This window comes from Ornithorhynchus anatinus, chromosome 6, assembly GCF_004115215.2.
Source record: "Ornithorhynchus anatinus isolate Pmale09 chromosome 6, mOrnAna1.pri.v4, whole genome shotgun sequence".
In the NCBI taxonomy this organism is placed as follows: Eukaryota; Metazoa; Chordata; class Mammalia; order Monotremata; family Ornithorhynchidae; genus Ornithorhynchus; species Ornithorhynchus anatinus.
The window spans coordinates 24,865,423-24,885,928 of NC_041733.1; the positions used below are offsets into that span (position 1 = coordinate 24,865,423).

A 20,506-nucleotide genomic window follows, 5' to 3' on the forward strand; every position below is an offset into this window, starting at 1 on the left:
GGAAGTCCAGGCCTCCAAGGAAGGCATCAGGAAGACACTGAGGGCTGGATGGAGGAGAATGAGGCACAACGAGTAGGTTGGCTCTAGAGGAATGAAGAGTGCAAGCTGTGGTGTAGTGGGAGGCAAGCAAAGATAGGTTGGAACCAAAGATGTGATTAACTGCTTTAAAACCAATAGTCAGGAGTTTTGGCTTGATGTAGAGAAGAGTGGGGATTCAATTGGGGTTTTTGAGGAGTGGGGAAGTGTGTGCAGAACATCGTGGAAAATTGATTCAGGCAAGATTCAGTAACAAGGGTTGAGTTACAGCTAAAAGTGGAGGGCATCTTTGGAAATGGTGTCTTCAGCATGGCAGGTCATATTATTGCAGTTTGATTGCTAAGTATATGGGGTTGGGTCTATTTTGGCTTTGCCTACCATTATCTTTTCCCTGCCTGGACCAACTTTGAACTTCCCAGGACATGGCTATTCACGTTCATCATGATCCCAGATCTTCTAGATGTCTAATTCCTGGTAGGTCAACAGATCTAATTCCAGGAAGGGAGCTCCTTTCTGGATCTACAGTTGAAAGGTACTCAAAACTAATGCGTGATTCCATCATTAAGGAGTAGTTGTCTTTCACAGGTAGAAATTAGACCAGCTGTGTAAATCCCCTGCTGACATTTGAAGTGAGGACCTGAACAAGTCTAACTCCTCTTTCTCATCATCTAAACTTTAGAATGAGTTGTAGGATATGACTTCTCACCTTAAATTGCCTTCAGTTTTACTCATGTAGAAAGTGGAGACAGGTATATAAAAGCTCATACTGTGCTGCAAATTATGTTTACATACAAATGATTACAGGTCTTTGAAGACAGTGTTACAGTACTGCAGCAGCTTTGTAGTTTTTATTTTGTGGTTTTTATATATAATGAAATGACCAACTGATGGCTAGAGAGCTTCCTCTGGCTCCATGCAAGGTCATCGTACCCCTTCTGAAACTACTTTGGCCATAAGTGTGGTCTGCATTCAGCGTGGCTCAGTGGAAAGAGCATGGGCTTTGGAGTCAGGGCTCATGAGTTCGAATCCCAGCTCTGCCACTTGTCGGCTGTGTGACTGTGGGCAAGTCACTTAACTTCTCTGTGCCTCAGTTCCCTCATCTGTAAAATGGGGATTAAGACTGTGAGCCCCACGTGGGACAACCTAATTCCCCTGTGTCTACCCCAGCGCTTAGAACAGTGCTCGGCACATAGTAAGCGCTTAACAAATACCAACATTATTATTATTAAAATGCTTTTACTTGCAGTTTACACTGAGCTGTGACTATGCCCGTCAACTTGCTCATAGCACTCTATGACCCAGCAGGAACATGACTGACGGGGATGAGAGTGTGAGTGGTGCAGCCCAAACCACTAGCACTGGTATCAATTCCTCTGCGTAGGAGCTTTGTCCTGAGGTCTCAAGATCAAGACTCCTCGTTGTTCCTGACAGGAAGCTTCACCTTCACAACAAACCATCTCGGTTATCCCCGGGACTCCCCAGTTTCTGAGACTCTGAATTCATCATCGTCGTCACCCATCATCCTTGGTAAACGTATTTGACTCTGGCTGCGCTGACTTTTTGTGGTCTCCAATCTTAATACACCCGAGTGTTTAGATTTATTCATCTTGGGTTGTCATTTTATCTAAGGAAGGGACAGTTTGTTTTTGCCTTTGGGAATAACTCTGCTCCCCATGGCCTTGCACCTGCTTGCCACTTCTGAGCACTGCTTCCCAGCCAGCTCGCATCCCACACCCTGTTTCCTGCTCAATTCTGAGTCCTGTTTTGCCTCCTTTTGAGGTCTAGTTCCTGTTAGCTGTCCAGAGCCTCTCCCCTGTTGCCAGCTTTGGGAATTACATTCTCCTCTAAGCTGAGCCGGTGACGCCAATGTTATTTCCTGAACCTGAATTCTCAGTGACAACAGCAAAAAAATTCCAAAGGAGGTGACTTACGGTTGGTTACTACTCCACACAATGACACCATTTCCAAAGCCTTTCAGGCCAGATATTCATTTCAGCTGGAGCAGTCACAAAAGGAAAGGGCACCCTTTAAAGGCCAACAGCACAAAAAGCCAGCTGCCTGATGTTTGTTGGTGAATCCTTTATTAGTAATCATACCATAATAAAGGATTCAATCATCTCCCATGGAAAGGATGTGAGTTCATTTCTGCTGGATTGCATATAACAAAGGTGTTGCAAATATAATGAAATAAATAATGCATTCTAGTTTACAAGCTTATGTGCAAAGCAACCTCAGGTTCCTGCCCTGACACAACCTTCAACATTTGGAAGACTCAACTCTCCTAATACCTAGGATCTTTACACCATATTAAAAAATGAGCTCATCATCAGGCAGTTTAGGTAGCAAATGCAATAAGTAGCCCAAAACCAAAGAAAAATCGTTATGTGTGCATAGTTTAGAAGAGATTGTTGGACATAAGTATTTTTGGTTGAGCTCTGGGATGAAATTCACTCTTAATAGTGCAGTCTTGTGACACAAAGTTCAAGTACTTTAACTTTCAAAGTACTCTTCACATAATGGTATATGCCACTTTATAAGTGGGGAGGAAGAATTATTCAGAGGCTGAGTGATTTAATCCAAGATGTCAAAGGGAGCAGACATTAGAATAACCATCACCTAACCTGGAGCCTGTGCTCATTCCAGAAAACCATACTTCACCCCTAAAATCAGCAAGGGTGAGACTTGGAGGTGCAGAGATGAGTTTGGACAGCAGGGGAAGTGTGAAGTGATGTCATTGTTAAGGGAGACCTCTGCCAAGGCATTACATGATTTTTACTCTAAAATGATGGTAAGCAGGGTAATGCTTACTGGTTTCTTCTTCCTTAGAAGTAGAACCTATTTACACTGCCATTTGAATTTTTTCATTTGTTAGACATTAACTGCTTGCTGTATTTCTGAATGTAACCAAGAATGGCCTTGTTTAGTTTCCTGTCTGGGTTGGCAAAATGGTGCGCAGTTCAGATGATTTTCTAATTGATTACTTTGAGAGGGCCACCAGAGGGAGCACAGAACATTCTTAGTAGAGTAGGTTCTATAAATATGATGGTGGGTGGGCTTTTTAAAAATATTTCCAATTTCCAGCCATTGGATAGTAGCAGTTTAGAAAGTAGGAACTAAGCTTTAATGATGTATAAGACTTTGCCAAAGAGAGGTACTAGATTTCAGAATAAAACTGAAATAGATTTTGTTCCACTGTCACTTTGATTCCCCTCGACTCCCCAGATATTCACAACCCAGTCTTCACCTTCAGTTCCCCACACCTGGCTTCCATTCTTTCTGAAGTTTCTGTCTAACAAATTCTTCGCTGAGATGACTGTAGAGGCCCTGCTACTTCTTTTGGACTGGGACTTGATCTTGTTAGCATATTCCTTTCTGATGTTTTTCTTGATAGGCTGTAGCACAGCTATATTTTGAATAGGTTGATATTGCCACTCTCCTTGGCTGTCAAAAATCCATTTGCTTTGAATCAAGGCACATAAGCTTTAAAAATGCCACTCTCCTTGGCTGTCAAAAATCCGTTTGCTTTGAATCAAGGCAGATCAGCTTTAAAAAAGCATGAGCATGGAAACAAGGCTCCTTGACCCCTACTTTCCCTCTTCACCTGCCCTCCTGGAACTGAACCCTGCCTGCCTCAGACCCTCAAAAGCCTTCCCACCCACTCTGAAAAAACCCTCTCAGAAACACCTTCTCTCTCCAGGAAACACCTTCTCTCTCCAGTTTGGGTGCACCAATCAATAAATGCTCATAATTGAGCCCTGTTGAATTTAGAACATTGTTCTAGGGACTTGGGAGAGTATGCCAAAAACAAGACAGGGTCCCTGCCCTCTAGGGACTTACAATCTTAAGAGGAAGCAGGCAAAGATAAATTATTTACTAGTAGTGAGAGCAGGAGGAAGAAACAGGATAAAATTGAGAGTTGCTTGGATATGTCAGGCTGTGATAGCTGAATAAGTAATAAATGCTGAGGCGGGAAAAATAATGGACAAAAAACTGCCATTCTAAGGTGGCTGTTGGGTTGATGCAACTTTGGGGAGTGGGAATTAATTAGGGAAGGCTTCCGGGAAGAAGCAAGATTTTAAGGAGGGTTTTCAAAGTAGGAAGAGCAATGGCCTAGAGCATTTGAAGCAGAAAGAGAGAAGCAGTGTGACTTAGTGGATAGACCATGGACCTGGGAGCCAGGAGGACTTTGGTCCTAATCCCGGCTCTGCCACTTGTCTGCTGTGTGACCTTAGGCAAGTTATTTCACTTCTCTGTGCCTCAGTTCCCTCATCTGCAAAATGGGGATGAAGACTGTGAGCCCTATGTGAAGCATGGATTATGTCCATCCTGATTTGCTTGTTATCTACTCCGACACTTAGTACAGTGCCTGGCACATAGTAAGCACTTAAGTACCACAATTGTTATTATTATTATTACTTCTTGAAGGAGGAGGGAGGTCTATGCAGGAGGAATGGTGTGAGCAAGAGGTAGCAGGCAGAAACAAGAGTGAGGTTGAGTTAGAAAAGGAACTTAGAAGAAGTTAAATGTGCAAACTGGGTAATGGCATAAAGATGGAGAAAGCCGTTGGTGAACATTGAGGCCAATGATCAGGAATCTCTGCTTAGTGGGAAGTGATTTGTCACTGAGGCTTTGGAGGAGTACAGAAACATGTGCCAAAGATTTTTTTAGAAGATGTTCTGGTAGTGGCATGTACTATTTACTGAAGGGAGGAGAGGCTAGAACACCAGTGAGGAGGCCGATATAGTAGTCTAACCATGATAATGGGAATTTGAACCAGGGTGGTGGCATCTATTTGGGATGGAGAGGAAGAGACAGATCTGGGAAATGCTGTGGAGGAAGAACTGGCAGGATTTGGTAAATGATGTAATTTGAAAGCTGCAAGGTAGGAAGGACTTGAAGGATACCAGCAAAACGAATGGCTTCTGGGGCAGAGAGGATAATGGGGTTATTGACAGAGATGGAACATTTGGAAACAGGTATGAGTTTGGGAGGGAAGATGAGGAAATACAGTACAGTGAAGAGTCCAATTTTTGTCATTGATGCTCATGTTATTTGGTTCACGAGAAGTTAGCTAATTGTTCCTGGCAGCTAACATTACTCATTACAGCACTTTTGGCATTTCAGCCTTATCAGGGTGTTAATAGAATCAGACCCATTTGAGTACTGATCTCTCTGAACCATGAGCCATGTGTAAGATGTACTATTATTTTATCTAAAACCCTGAAGTTTAATAATACAATCAGACACTCCCCAATACAAAATAAGATACTTGGAAATACAGAAGATAGCTCTCTTGAGAATTCTAGATTTCAGTCATTGAAAATGTGGAGCCTTTGCGCTTCTTGGTGCTGGTGAGTGTGTCCTAAGCGCTGCCCAGTATAGAGAAGGAGGGAAAGGACACAGTGATGCTCTCTGATTTTGTGACTCTTGAATTAGGCGGCTGTTCTCTCCACATTGCCCCTTCCTAAGAACTCTGAATCGTGTGCAGGGTATCCCAGGACCAAGATGGAACTAATAAACAGTGGCAGAAGATGCTAGAGAAATATTAGCTTTATCAACCAGTTAATGGAATTTGTTGAATGATTGCTATGTGCAGAGCACTATACAAACCACTTGGGAAAGCATGATTCAAAAGAATTAGTGGATATGTACCTTGCCCATAACAAGCTTACAGTCTAGGTGGTTTTTGGTCAGATAATGTGAAGAGGAGCAGAGGACAGTATTCTTAAGGAAGAAGTCACTCCCAGTTGAGCGCTTACTGCTCTTGGGAGTCTTTTTCTCATCTCCCAAATATTTGCCTAGGCTTTCTGGGGGGTGGATTCCAAAAGGACCTCACAGACACCTTCATCAGCTTTTCCCCTTGTAAGACTGAGGAAAGTTAGCAGGAATTCCCTAAAGACCATCAGATCTTGCCCCAGACAGACCTGTTTCTTCCAGGTGCCAGTCTGCTAAGTGTGCCTTGGCTTTCTGGAGAAGCCCTAGGCTTCACGGCTGCTGATACAGAGGCAACCAGCTGCACCACAGTCCCTGTGGGGGTTGGAGGAGCCACAGTGGGACTGAAGTGTTGATACAGCAACACAAAGTAGTCCGAGGAGGGAGGGGAGGAGTCCCAAAGAAGTTAACTTGTCTGGATTTTTCCTTTTTCTATTTTCCAATTAAAGTGTACATTTCTCATGGACAGGGAGCAAGTCTGGAGCCTGAGAAGCAGCGTGGCCTAATGGAGAGAGCATGGGCCTGGGAGTCAGAGGATCTGAGTTCTAGGCCTGACTGCCCCTTGTCTGCTGAGTGACTTTGGGCAAGTCACTTAACTTCTCTGTGCCTCAGTTCCCTCATCTGCAAAATGGGGATTCAATACTAGTCTCTCTCCTATTTAGATTGTGAGCCCCATTTGGAATCTGATTATCGTGTATCTACCCCAGCACTTAGTACAGCGCTTGACACATAGTAAGCACTTACCAAATGCCACAATTATTATTGGAGTTTCCGTTGCACTATTTCACGTGCTTAATAGAGTACATTGCACTCAATGAATGCTCAGTACTACTTCTATAGCTTGGGAGGGGAAGCCTTAAATGATTATTTACTACAGGGAAAATTAATTTTGTTTTAAAGAGGGGGCTGTATTTTTTTCCAGTTGTCCTGCAGAGTAGTCATGGGAGATGAAGTCTTGTGCTTGGCTGCCATAGAGAGTGCTGGTCAGTCTTATGAGATTAAGGGTGATTCCAGAAGCTGTTCTATTATTTAAAAAAAGGTTTTGGTTATAATATTTGAGTTGGATTTACAAAGAAACCTTGAAATCATGCTCCAACTATTGTGGGTTTTCTGCCTAAAGTCCCTCAGACTCAAGGAAGGAACAACCCACAGAAGTGAAAACTAGGCCAAAGACAAGTCCCGATCCACAAAATATTTATTTTATCATTCAATTTCCTCCACCTTTTTGGTGTTCCACGCCAAATGAGAATTCTTTTAAAAGAAGCAACCAGATACTGTGGTGATAAGCAATATGGTTAGATTCATAGTGAATGTACTTAAGTAGACAGAAAGATTGTTGACCTGATTCACATACTAACATGGGCTTTATTGGGAGGAAAAGGTCATCCCAGTTAAGGTTTTTCAGGTTTTCAAGGAATATATTATTTGTAGACAGATGAATGCACATACACTTACACAACCCTAGATAATTTGGACCCGGCTTAGTTTGAACACTGGTAGTTTTGTTCTTGGAAAACCATAATACCCAGTAAATGATCTATTTACCTAACTTTCTATGTGTTTTACCTAAATCTAATTGTGAAATCTTTTAGTAGAATGTCTTTGCCCTTTGCTAGAGTGATATTTGGGGATGAGGGATTGTTTTCATTAATTAATTCATTCAACTGTATTTATTAAGCGCTTAATTAAGTGCAGAGTACTGTACTAAGAGCTTGGAAAATACAATTCAGCAACAATACAGACAATCCCTACCCACAACAAGCTCACAGTCTAGAAGGGGGGAGGCAGGCATCAAAACAAGTAAACAGGCATCAATAGCATCAATATAAATAGGAATTATTGATATATACACATCATTAATATAAATAAATAGAACTATAAGTGTGTACATGTATGTACAAGTGCTGTGGCGTGGAGGGGGATAGAGCAAAGGGAGCTAGTTGGGGCGATGGAGAGGGGAGGGGGAGCAGAGGAAAAGGGGAGCTTAGTCTGGGAAGGCCTCCTGGAGGAAGTGACTCTTCAGTAGGGCTTTGAAGGGGGGAAGTGTGATTGGCAGATTTGAGGATTTGGTGGATTTCCTTCACTCTATGGTTATTCTCCTTAAATAAAATTCTCTTAAATTTATCAAAGACTTCATCTATTTTGACAATCCATTTATAGGACAAATTCTGGGATGGTTGTTTTGCAACAAAGCATTTTTACACTTTTTTGAGTTAAAAATGATCTTAGACCAAGGGATTTCATCAATATAGCTTCTTCCTTTCTATTTTTCTTTCTGATACCTTGTTTCTCTAGGAAGCAGTAAACTGGATACTAGGAAGTCCTAATAGAGTCCTAATAGTCCTAATAAAGCTCTGTACATCTTGACTTTTCTTTACCCAAGTGTACTTGACTGAAATCCCAATCTGGACATTTCAAAAGAGGCCTTTTCCTTCCTCTTTCTTCTCCTGGGAGTCAGTGGACCGAGGTTCTAATCCTGCTTCTTCTACTTGACTTCTGTGTAACCCTGGACAAGTTGCTTATCTTCTCTGGGCCTTGGTTTCCTCATCTATAAAATGGAAATTAAATCCTACTCCCTCCTATTTAGACCATGTGCCCCATGTGGAACAGGAACCTGCATCCAATCTGGTATTTTATATCTATCCCAGTGCTTAGTACAGTGCTTGGCACCTAGTAAGTACTTAGCAAATACCATTATTATTATTATTATTATTATTATTATTAATAATAGCATTGGTATTTGTTAAGCGCTTACTAGGTGCCGAGCACTGTTCTAAGCACTGGGGTAGATACAAGGTAGTCACATTGTCCTACGTGAGGCTCATAGTTAATCCCCATTTTACAGATGAGGTAACTGAGGCACAGAGAAGTAAAGTGACTTGCCCACAGTCACACAGCTGACAAGTGGCAGAGCTGGATTCAAACCCATGACCTCTGACTCCCAAGCCCGGGCTCTTTCCACTGAGCCTTGTTAGTAGTAACCCGATTACCTTGTATCTAATAATAATAATAATGTTTGTATTTGTTAAGTGCTTACTATGTGCCAAGCACTGTTCTAAGCGCTGGAGTAGATACAAGGTAATCAGGTTGTCCCACTTAGGGCTCATAGTCTTAATCCCCATTTTACAGATGAAGTAACTGAGGCACAGAGAAGTTAAGTGATTTACTCAAGGTCACACAGCAGAGCCATGATTAGAACTCATGACCTGTGACTCCCAAGCCCGTGCTGATTCCACTAAGCCACGCTGCTTCTAGTCCAGTGTATACATAGTACAGTGCCTGGCACTTAGTAAGTGCTTAACAAACATTATCAGAAAGCTTTTTATTTTAAGAAGAATTTTATTTGAAATATTTGTTTTGGTCCAGATCTCCCATTCCAAGGAAAACATATGTTTTCAAGGAGAATGTTTAGCCGAGGTGGGGAATGTGTGTGGAGCTGAGGAGTACTTGTCCCAATCCATCACCCATCCGTGGAACCCTGATGTCACCACAAAGCTGCGTAATGCCAGCTGGACCAAAGGCTTTTCAGCCCTATCTCTGAGAGACTGTGGTGGTGGGAGGGGAGTTGGGCGGGGGGCTTTAATGAGAGACAGTCCCCAGTCGCCTGGGAAGGAGGGTTCCTGGCTCACCGGCTAGGGTCTGCACTTCGGTGGGATATTGTGCCATTGCTTTTGAAACTTGGAAAGGTTTTCTTTCTTCTTTCAGTCTGATTTCAGTCTATCAGTTTCCTCTAGTCTCCTCTTCTTCCCTTCCTCTTTTCCAAGTTGTGTTTCTTTCCCCTTTCTGAACTAGTTCTCCTGTCCTTCACAGCCCTGTCCAGGCAGGGTGCCTGGGGTGAAAGCAGCAGGGTGGGATTGTCTAGAAGAGCTGACAAGAACATTTTAGATTACATTTAAAGTGGTCTTCAGCCTTCTATTGGTCTGTTTGCTGTTGAATAGAAAAGGAAAACTTTGAAGGAAAGTGGCAAGATAAACATACCCCCTCGTTTCCTTTGCACTTTGGGGGGAAATAGAGCAACTTTGTGCCTTTTTTTCTGTTTCCTTAAGGAGCTTATGTACAGACTTCGATTGGTCAAGGACTGTCTCCATTGGAGAATGCATTCACATGCAAATAAACCCTTTCTCTGTGAGCTGAAACACATGGCAAATTTAGAAGAGAGACAACAAAAAAAAAGATAGTTTTAATTCTCGGATGTTGGTTTGATAACAAGTCTTGCTCTACTAACTAGTCTTGCTCTACTCTGAAACTTAAGGGTGTAAAATCTTTTTTGTCAAATAAGCGTTAGTTTTGCCCCAAGAAGACTCAGCCACTCTGAGACAAAGCTGGCACCAGAGCTCAGTTGCTGCACTTGTATCTTGTATCTACCCCAGGGCTTAGTAGAGTTTAGTACATATTAAGCACTTCAATACTCAGTTGTTATTAGTACTTGTACCCTGAGTTGTAGGCTGGATCCCAGTTAGGTTGTTCTTCAGGCTCACTGGACAGAGCTCGTTTAGCAGACAGGGCCTCTTCCAACCAGGCCTTTTAGGATGGGCTTGTAGGATCACTGGCATGGAGATTGGCAAAATCAGCCTCTTTTACAAGTGGTGAAATGATCAAAGCAAGTTAAGAGCTAGAAGAAAGCAGTGTCTTACATAAAAAGCATTATTCAGCAAATTTCATCTTTGATAAATTACAGATTCTCTTAGTAAAACAGACAAGCTCTCAACACCCCACAAATTCAAGATGTGAATGGCTTATTTACTTAGCTAGGTAAAGGGAAACCACCTGTGCTTGAAGTAATCAGTCAAATGAAAGCAGTTAAAATATATACACAGAGTAGAAACAGGAGGAAGACTAAAGCTATAACAGGTAGTAGCTGAAAAGAGAATTTAATATACTTCTATAGCACCAAGGATGTGGGTAAGTGCAAAAATGCTGTTTAACATTATCTGAAGTTTAAACGTGGTTTTTAAAATGCTCAGGCCTTTTCTCCATTTTTAGACTTTTATTGAGCTGCCTTTATGGGGTGCAGAAGTTAACCCAAGAATAGGTGTATCCCATACTCCCCTCCCCAGTGACTGGTTTTCCCAGTGCTTAGTGATATAAGCCTCATTCTGTGAGGTGTCAGCTGAACCAGGGCCAAGCTGCCATGCGATGGGAATAGTCTTCAGGGAGCCCTAGGGCTGACCTCAGCCCAGAGTAGATCTTTGCCAGTGGCTCCACATAAAGGGGGGAACACAGATCTACCTCCTTGAGGAAGCCCCAGGACCTCTGGAATGGTCCTGAGTTGCTGAGGCATAAGGCACACCCAACTGCAGGAAACTCCAAATACGCAAGCCAGAGAGGTTGATTCTGGTGACTTTTCCCCCAGAACCACTTGGTAAGGTATCACTGGCAAAGACTGGTTCTCCAGCTCATGCTGACTTTCTGGGTTGGACAGAGAGGGGGTGGAAATAATGAAGACGGAGTGTTTGGGCAGCTGATTCTTCAAGGCTACAAATTTTCTGTGGCTGCTGTGTTCCTAACCCTCCCCTGACTAATGATTCAGCCATGTGTTGGGCCTGGGAGGCCTGGCCACAGACATGGCTGGGGCCATGAAATGCATGGCAGAGTCACCCTCTATGTCCCCATCACTCTAGTCAAATCAGTAGTGTGTAATGTGTGCTTATTCTCGGTATAGAGCACTTTACTGAGCACTTGGTGGAGTACAATAGAATAAGTGGACACAGTACCTGCCCTCAAGGAGTTTACAGTGTACTGTGTGCAAAGCACTGTAGTAAGCACTGGGACAGTACAAGATAATTAGTAGGCCCAGTTACCGTCCTTCTACTGAAGCGGCAGATCTCCTGCCTTGTGTCAAATTATGCAAGACTCTTGGAGGTGAGGTTAGGGAAGCATGATATCTGTGGGTAACTGAGAAAGACTACCAGGAGGCAAGTTCAGATCATAGGGTGTGGTGGCCTAGTTTGGGGGGGAGGGAAACAAAATTATGGAGCAATGGGAAATCTCAATAAAAAGATTTCAGAGAAGCAGTGTGGCTCAGTGGAAAGAGCACGGGCTTGGGAGTCAGAGGTCATGGGTTCTAATCCCGGATCCGTCATTTATCACCTATGCAACTTTGGGCTAGTCACTTAACTTCTCTGTGTCTCAGTTACCTCATTGATTAAGACTGTGAACCTCATGTGGGACAACCTGATTACCTGTATCCCCCAGCACTTAGAACAGTGCTTGGCACATAGTAAGCGCTTACCAAGTGCCTGCCAAGCCAGGTCAGTAGCGGGACAGGGTTTGAAAAAATCTGGGCACTGACAACAAGGCCTTGGTGAAGTACAAGCAAAGCGCTCAAACAAGAATTCATTCATTCAATAGTATTTATTGAGCGCTTACTTTATGCAGAGCACTGTACTAAGCGCTTGGAATGTACACTTCGGCAACAGATAGAGACAATCCCTGCCCATTGACGGGCTTACAGTCTAATCGGGGAATAATGATGGCATTTTTTAAGCATTTACTGTGTGCCAAGCACTGTTCTAAGCGCTGAGGGAGTGGATACAAGGTAATGAGGTTGTCCCACGTGGGGCTCACAGTCTTCATCCCCATTATACAGAGGAAGTAACTGAGGTACCGATAAGTTAAGTGACTTACCCAAAGTCACACAGCTGACAAGTGACGGAGCGGGATTAGAACCCATGACCTCTGACTTCCAAGCCCAGGATCTTTCCACTGAGCCACACTGCTTCTCAATGCTTTGGGTAGCTAGCAAAGCCAAGAACACCTGGTACAGAAGCCAGAGGGTTTTTGAAGTGGATTGAGCGAAGGTTGTTAAAACAACTGTGTGTGCGCACATGGGTGCATGTGTGGTTTTTACTTGAGACTTCTTATTAGTTTGAACAAGAAGCTTGGATCTCCTTGGCCCCGGATCGTTTTGCCACAGTCTTAGGGAAAAATGACAGGAGCCAGGGTGTGGCAGGCTTCCTGCTGGCACTGGATGGGGCTCCAGTCCCATGCCTCTACCTCAGTTCTGGACTTTGGCCCAGATTTTGCTCTGACTGATGGTTTGCTGGAACATGAGTGTGGAGGCCCGTAGCCAGTAGAGAGCAAGCTGGGTTGCTTGGTTTAGGCCTTTTTCTTTTAATATTCTTAATTGGATTAACTGAGGTTTCCATCTAGGCTGCCACTCTCTTCTTTGCAGTGAAAGAAATCGATGGCCCTTTGGGCCAGCCTGTTTTCATATTCTTGGTTATCAGCAAGTACTGTCCACTGAACTATTTCTGTGATGAGTGCTATTGAAAGTATTGAAATAAATAACTGCAGAATTCCCCTCTATTCTCCATCTAGACCCACTTCCTAGGAGAACTCATACCCTCCCATGGTTTCAACTACCATTTCTATGCAGATGATACCCAAATCTAAATCTCCATCCCAGATCTCTCTCCTTCTCTGCAGTCTCGTTTTGCCTTCAGGACATGTCCTGCTGATACCTCAGACTTAACATGTCTAAAACGGAACTCCTTATCTTCCCACCCACCCACTTCCTTCCCTCTCCTCCCCGTGACTTTCCCTTCGCCGTCGATTGCACTACCATCCTCCCTGTCTTACAAGCCAGTAACCTAGGCTTCTCGACTCATCTCGAGCTATTGAGTTATTCTCTACTCATCTTTCTTTCCGCCCACATATTCAGTCTGCCACCAAATATCGTCAGTTCGAACTTCACAACATCGCCAAAATCTGCCCTTTCTTCTCCATCCACACTGCTACCACATTAATCCAAGCTCTTGTCTTATTTCGCCTTAATTACTGCATCAGCCTCCTTGCTGACCTCCCTGCCTCCTGTCTCGCCCCACTTCAGTCCATACTACACTCTGCTGCCTGGATTATTTTTCTACAGTAACATTCAGGACATGTTTCCCCATTCCTCAAGAACTTCCAGTGGGTATTCATTCATTCATTCATTCAATAGTATTTATTGAGCACTTACTATGTGCAGAGCACTGTACTAAGCACTTGGAATGTACAAATCGGTAACAGATAGAGACAGTCCCTGCCCTTTGACGAGTTTACAGTCTAATCGGGGGAGACGGACAGACAAGAACAATGGCAATAAATAGAATCAAGGGGAAGAACATCTCATTAAAACAGTAGCAAATAAATAGAATCAAGGTGATGTACAGCTCATTAACAAAATAACTAGGGTAATGAAGATATATACAGTTGAGCGGATGAGTACAGTGCTGAGGGGATGGGATGGGAGAGGGGGAGGAGCAGAGGGAAAGAGGGGAGAAGAGGGTTTAGCTGTGGAGAGATGAAGGGATGGGTAGAAGGAGCAGAGGGAAAAGGGGAGCTCAGTCTGGGAAGGCCTCTTGAAGGAGGTGAGCTTTAAGTAGGGTTTTGAAGAGGGGCAGAGAACCCATCTATCTCCATATCAAGCAGAAACTGTTACCACTGATTTCAAAGCTCTCCATATCCTTGCCCTCTCATACCTTGCCTCTCTGATTTCCTACTAATTAATGTTGGTATTTGTTGAGTGCTTATTATGTGCAGAGCACTGTTCTAAGCGCTGGGGTAGATACAGGGTAATCAGGTTGTCCCACGTGAGGCTCACAGTCTTAATCCCCATTTTACAGATGAGGTAACTGAGGCACAGAGAAGTTAAGTGACTTGCCCACAGTCACACAGCTGACAAGTGGCAGAGCTGGGATTTGAACCCATGACCTCTGACTCCCCAGCCCTCACTCTTCACTCCTCTAATGCCAATCTACTCACCGTACCTCAATCTCATCTATCTTGCCACCGACCCTTCGCCCACATCCTGCCTCTGGCCTGGAATGGCCTCCCTCTTCATATCTGATCACTCTCCCGCCTTCAAAGCCTTATTAAAAGTACATCTCCTCCAAGAGGCCTTGGAGGCCTCTAACTAAGCCCTAACTAAGCCCTCCTTTCCTCTCCTCTCTTCTTCACTGCCTTTGCACTTGGATTTACACCCTTTATTCACCCCTACCTCAGCCTTTCAGCATTTATGTACATACCTGTAATTTATTTATATTAACGTCTGCTTCCCCTCTAGACTATAAGCTTGTTGTGGGAAGGGAGTGTGTCCACTACCTCTGTTGTGTTGTACTCTCCCAGTAGGTGCTCAATAAATACTATTGATTGATTGGTAATATATCAGTGAAATGTCAAATGACTAGTAGTAGTAGTAGTAGTTGATGGGCAATTCTCTTCAACATTAGGAACTTTAAAAAAATCTTCAAAAAATCCTCCTCTCCTCCTCTGTCAAATGAATTTGCCACTCAATCTCGTTTTTTCTAGCACTGTATGCCTTTTCTCTGGAAAGCAATCACCATGGTTCTCCCCTTGCTCTCTCTGTTCTACATTTCTGCTAATCTAATCTCCTTGTGCTCTTGCCGAGGGACGCTCTGCCTACCTCTTCTTCCCAAGCACTTAGTACAGTGCACGCAGTAAATGCTCATTTTACCATTGATTGACTGATTGAAAAGCTCTTCATCTAGGCAGAATCTTGGGCAAAGAACATTTAACTCCATATTCCTCAGAAAAGGCCTCCTTCAGCCGCTCTGGAAATGAGCTAATTAGTATTCTGCTTCTCTGGAAATCCCTGGCCCTATTGAGCTAAGTAACTGTACTTTCAACTGTACTCTCCTCGGAGCCAAGACCCAACTGTCTCCTGTCTTTTAAAATAATGAATTATGAATGTTTAGGGCTCCCTCAAGAGATATTTGTCTCAGCGGATGGGGAATTAGGAGACGTGGGTTCTCTTTCCAGCCCCATCACCAGATGTTAAGTACCTTTCTTCTCCAGCTGCAAAATGGGGGTCAAATTGCCAGTGGCCTACCTTCCTGGCTCAAAGGGACCAATCAATCAGTGGCATATAATGGGATGCCACTATCTGACAGGATGTCCCAAGTCAAAATGGACAGTTCCTCCACCCTTAGCTATGCAACAGTGTCATTCAAAGCAAGGTTTTCCCTCCTTGTAATCACAAAGCAAGCTCCTCCTCCTCATACAATCAGTTCAATTCTATCAGTGATGAAGGTTTCTGGTCATAGAACTGCCTAGGAGGTTTCACAAGATCGACAAATCTGGCAGAAATTCTGAAAGATAGCTGGCTAGCATGGAGGTGGCTACCAAAGCAACTATTTGAGAAGCACCATGGTCTACTGAATAGAGCATCTGCCTGGAAATCAGAAGGACTCTCCTCCTTGTCTTCTATGTGACCTTGGGCAAGTCACTTAACTTCTCTGTGCCTCAGTTACTTCATCTGTAAGATGGAGATTGAGACTGTAAATCCTATGTGGGGGACAGGACCTGTGTCCAACCTGATTATCTTGTATCTACATAGTAAGCATTAACAAATACCACTAAAAAAAACAACTATTTGGTCATGATACTGTAACACAGCATCAGCCCTAAACTGTGGGCAGTTTGTAAATGGGTTTGACCTGTAAAAAAACAACAACCAAAAAACCTTTGTATGCTGCATCCCTGCTTACCTACTCACTTGTGGCACTCCATACCCCAGTAGCAAGACAACTGGCAGGGATTAGAGAGTATGAGTCATGCCGTACTAACCACTAGGACAGGAATCAATTCCTTCATGCGGTTTCTTGGACCTGACTGAAGTCTCAATATTGATGTTCATCTGCTGTTCCCCTTGGAAGACCCCAATATTTATTAAGTCTTGCAGTAGATACAGTGCATTTCTTTAGTGCTTGGGAAAGTACAATATAAGCAAGCGATAACTTCCCTTTCCACAAGGAGCTTACACTCAATCATATTTATTGAGCACTTACTGTGTGCAGAGCACTGTACTAAAGGGTTGGGAGAGTACAATATAATAGAGTTAATAGAAACATTCCCTGCCTATAACAAGCTTACAATCTAGAGGGGACTTTTTCTATTTCCACTCAAATGGAGGTGAGACATAGATACTAATAAATAGAGAAATCACAATAAAGTTAGGGTGCTTAACCTGCTCTTTTTAGTTCTGAAGGTAGTCCTTTTCTCAAGTATAGAACTGTAAGATTTATTTTTTGCTATAATCACTCGTAATACCGCACCAGAACCTTTGGACTGTTAAATATCATAGGTGTGAGAGCTGTACTCCTATTGAAATTGGTATAAAAGTGGAATGATATGGAATTTGTTTTTATTTATGTAATTTCTATTTACCTCAGACTTCAGAATGTAGCCTCAGAAATTTTGCCCCACATTAAACACTAACTCTACCAAGACTCCAAAAATACAAGTTCTGCAAACTCTTTAGATACAATTTTATTGACACTCTTAGCAATAGACTCCATCTCCCCATGCCTGCTGTCACAAAATATTATTACTGGTAGAAACATGATGTGTAGCTCACTCCTCCTAGAATGAATAATTGATGCTCCCTAGGGCCCATAAGGCAGTGGTGCTGTGTTTGCTTGGTGAGAGTGATGGAATGGAAAAATGTTGCATGTTCTTTTATTTATGGGGTGACACAACAAAACTTACTGTCAGTGAAAGCAAGATAAATGTAATTCTCAGGATAATTACATGTCCTGACTGGCCGTAATCCTGGGCATCAGATCTCAATAACTGAGTTTCTGCTGTGCCCGTTTTTGGCACGTGAGCGTCTCTGCAATTGGCAGGCCAAACCAAGAGGTGCCAAGTGAAGAGGTTGATTCATGTGCCGTCTCGAATAATAAGAAAGGAAACATCTGTTCAGCATGGAACCTTCTGCTTTTTACTCATCATCCTGAGGAGGAAAGGCTAAAGGTGTATAGTAATCACTGTAGGAAACCTATGAATTTGAAAACTATTTTGCATCTCCTCAGAGAAAATTCTTGGGTTTAGTCATCATTACTACGTTGGGTGATTCAGCTCACTTTATCTCGACAGGCCGCTTTTTCTGTAGTGACTTGAAAATATCCAGTTGTTAGCAAAAGTGTCAAGTGAGGTATCTTGACCAAAGGTTTCTTTGGCAGTCACTGGCCACACAGCTCTGGTTATAGAAGGGGAAAAAGATGGAGATGTCACGGGTTGGACAGTGTTAAGCCTGCAGTTCTTTCTGGCCGAATGCTGTAATGCCCGGAAGGATGATTTCAATCAGAGCTATGTTTATTATCTGCTGAAAAGTTGTTACTGTAACAGTTCTTGTTTTTGCAACTCTGTCAAAGTTCAGGGTAAATGTAGGGCTGTGGGGTGGTGCTTTGAGAAATTACTTTACTGGTAGGCTGCAAAGTAATTACATAGTAATGCCTAAAATTAGTTTCATTTTGCTCTTAAAAAGGAAACAAGATGAGAAAATAATGCAAGATGAGCTTCCCGAAACTGAAGAAAGCTTTGAAAAACAGGCAGATTTCTTTATGATGTTAAGTTGGTTAAAATTGATTTTTTTCTAAGCACCAAAATTCAGCCTGCTCATCAATCTAAATTACTTTCTCATTAACTTTGCTCAAGCTGTAATTTAATATAAGTAGACTGACCTTTCCAGATGCCTTTTCTGAGTAGGTTTCATCATATCTTTAAGTCACTAGTGGGCTCTGTGAAAGAATTCTTACTTGAAAATATTCTTCTGGTCCTAATATTCTCTATCTTAGCATGTCCTTCTGCTTTATACAATTCCTGCACAGTCTGCTCCTTCAAAATCAATATTTTTTAGTACTAGAAGCACCCTCCTCCTGCAGACACTAAAATCAGACTTTAAAATTTCTGAGGCTGAGTCATATCAGTGTTGATTTAAGCCCCTTTGAAAAGGACTAAAATCCCCCCAACAATCTAGATGGGTTTACCAAGTTTCAGTTTTGTACTTTACTTTGTCTTATGCTGTCAAGTCATCTCAGACCCATAGCGACACCATGGACACATCTCTTCCAGAATGCCCCACCTCCATCTGCAGTCATTCTGGTAGTGGATCGAGTGTTCTCTTCGTAAAAATAGGGAAGTGGTTTGCGATTGCCTCCTTCCACACAGTAAAATTGAGTCTCCGCCCTCGACTCTCTCCCATACCACTGCTGCCGCCCAGCACAAGGAGTCTTGAACTTGTAGCAGGTTGCCTTCCACTCGCTAGCCACTGGCCAAGTTAGGAGTAGAATGGGTATTCCTCTGCTTGACTCTCCCTCCCGTAGTCGAGACTGATAGAGTACTGGAAACTCTCCAGGTGCAACCCTGAGAGGGTATGAAATTTACACCTGGGGACAAATTACACCCTTTGTCTGTGGAGGCAGGAGAGTTAAAGTGATTTCAAGCCACATCTCTAAGAGTCCTTCCCCGATTAAGCCCTCTTTTCCCCGGCTCCGGCTCCCTTCTGTATCATCTGTGCACTTGGATCTGTGACCTTTGGGCATTTGATATTCACCCTACCTTCAAACCCATAGCACTTATGCACATATCTTTGAATTATATTTTATAAATGATTAAAATTATTTAAATTAGTGTCTGCCTCCCCCTCTAGTTTGTAAGCTCGTGGGCAAGGAACATTTTCCAACTCTCCCAAACACTTAGTACAGTGCTCAGCACATAGTAAGTGCTCAGTAAATGCCACTGATTGATTGATTTCAGGGGTTCTGAAGTAAGTTGTAGATAGGCCAAATTTTTGTGAGTAGTGCTTTCATAGCTGTTTTTTAAGAAGTTCTAGATCCCTCTCTCCCTTGTGTTAATCCAACGTGCATTTCCCAGCACCATCTTCCTCCAAGAGTTCTGGATTTTAGCCAAAAAAAGGTCCTGGGAGAGCCTTTGCGGTCCTGTGAGAATCTGTCTCTGATGAGCCTGCTACTGAACAGATAATATTAAAATCTTATTAAGTGTCAGTTCCCATTGGTGCAGCTATAGCTCCAATTTTATACATCATTAAAAAACATGGGTAGTGTTTTTGGGTGTAAAATCTCAGTTGTCTAAATATTTTTTCATATGTTTATATTGGCCAAATGCCATCTTATAAATAAATAGAAATGAACTTCCCTTTACTCATTTAGGGTAATAAAACGTGAGTCCATGAGGGATAAGGAAATTTCTGATGGCTTCAGGAATTAACCAAAGTTCAGGTGGCTGAGACACAGCCTAGTGAAATATCTGCTTCCTTTACACTCTCTCACTATTTTTTGATGAAGCTTACAGGCAAGGCAGTACTCTAAAATTATGACAATTCCTTCTCTAGTAATAGTACTAGTAGGTAACTAGAGTAGAGACAAGATTATCAGGTCAGGCACAGTCCCTATCCCACAAGGGGATAGGGAAAGGGGACGAAGAACAGGCACTGAATTCCCATCAATCAGTCCCCATCAATGGGAAGCAGCATGGCCTAGTAGAAGGGAGTCAGAGGACCTGGATTCTAATCCCAACTCTGCCACTTGTCTGCTGTGTGACCTTGGGTAAGTCACTTAACTTCTCTGTACCTCAGTTCCCCCATTTGCAGAATGGAGATTCGAACCCTGTTGTCCCTCCTACTTTGACTATGAGCCCCATTTAGGACCTGATGATCTTGTATCTATTCCAGTGCTTAGTACAGTGCATGGCACGTAGTAAGCACTTAACAAATACTGTCATTATTATTTTTATTATCATTATTATTGTTTGTGTACTCGCTGAGTACAGAGCGCTGTACTAAGTGCTCAGGAGAGCATAATTCAACAGTCGTTAGATTTTCTCTAGCCACAAAGATCTTACAATCCAGAGGGGGAGGCAAACATTAATATAAATAAATTATGGATATGAATATAAGTGCCATGGAGTTGAAGGTGGGGTGAATATCAAGTGCTTAAAGGGTAAGGTTCCAATTACA

At 42.8% G+C, this 20,506-nt stretch overlaps 1 non-coding gene across 1 annotated transcript; it reads right to left on the reverse strand.

The window, feature by feature from the left end:
• Positions 1-18,766: 18,766 nt before the first annotated feature.
• Positions 18,767-18,904, reverse strand: LOC114813006. Its single transcript, XR_003760617.1, has one exon. It is a non-coding gene; the product is annotated as a small nucleolar RNA SNORA7 (small nucleolar RNA).
• Positions 18,905-20,506: the final 1,602 nt, after the last annotated feature.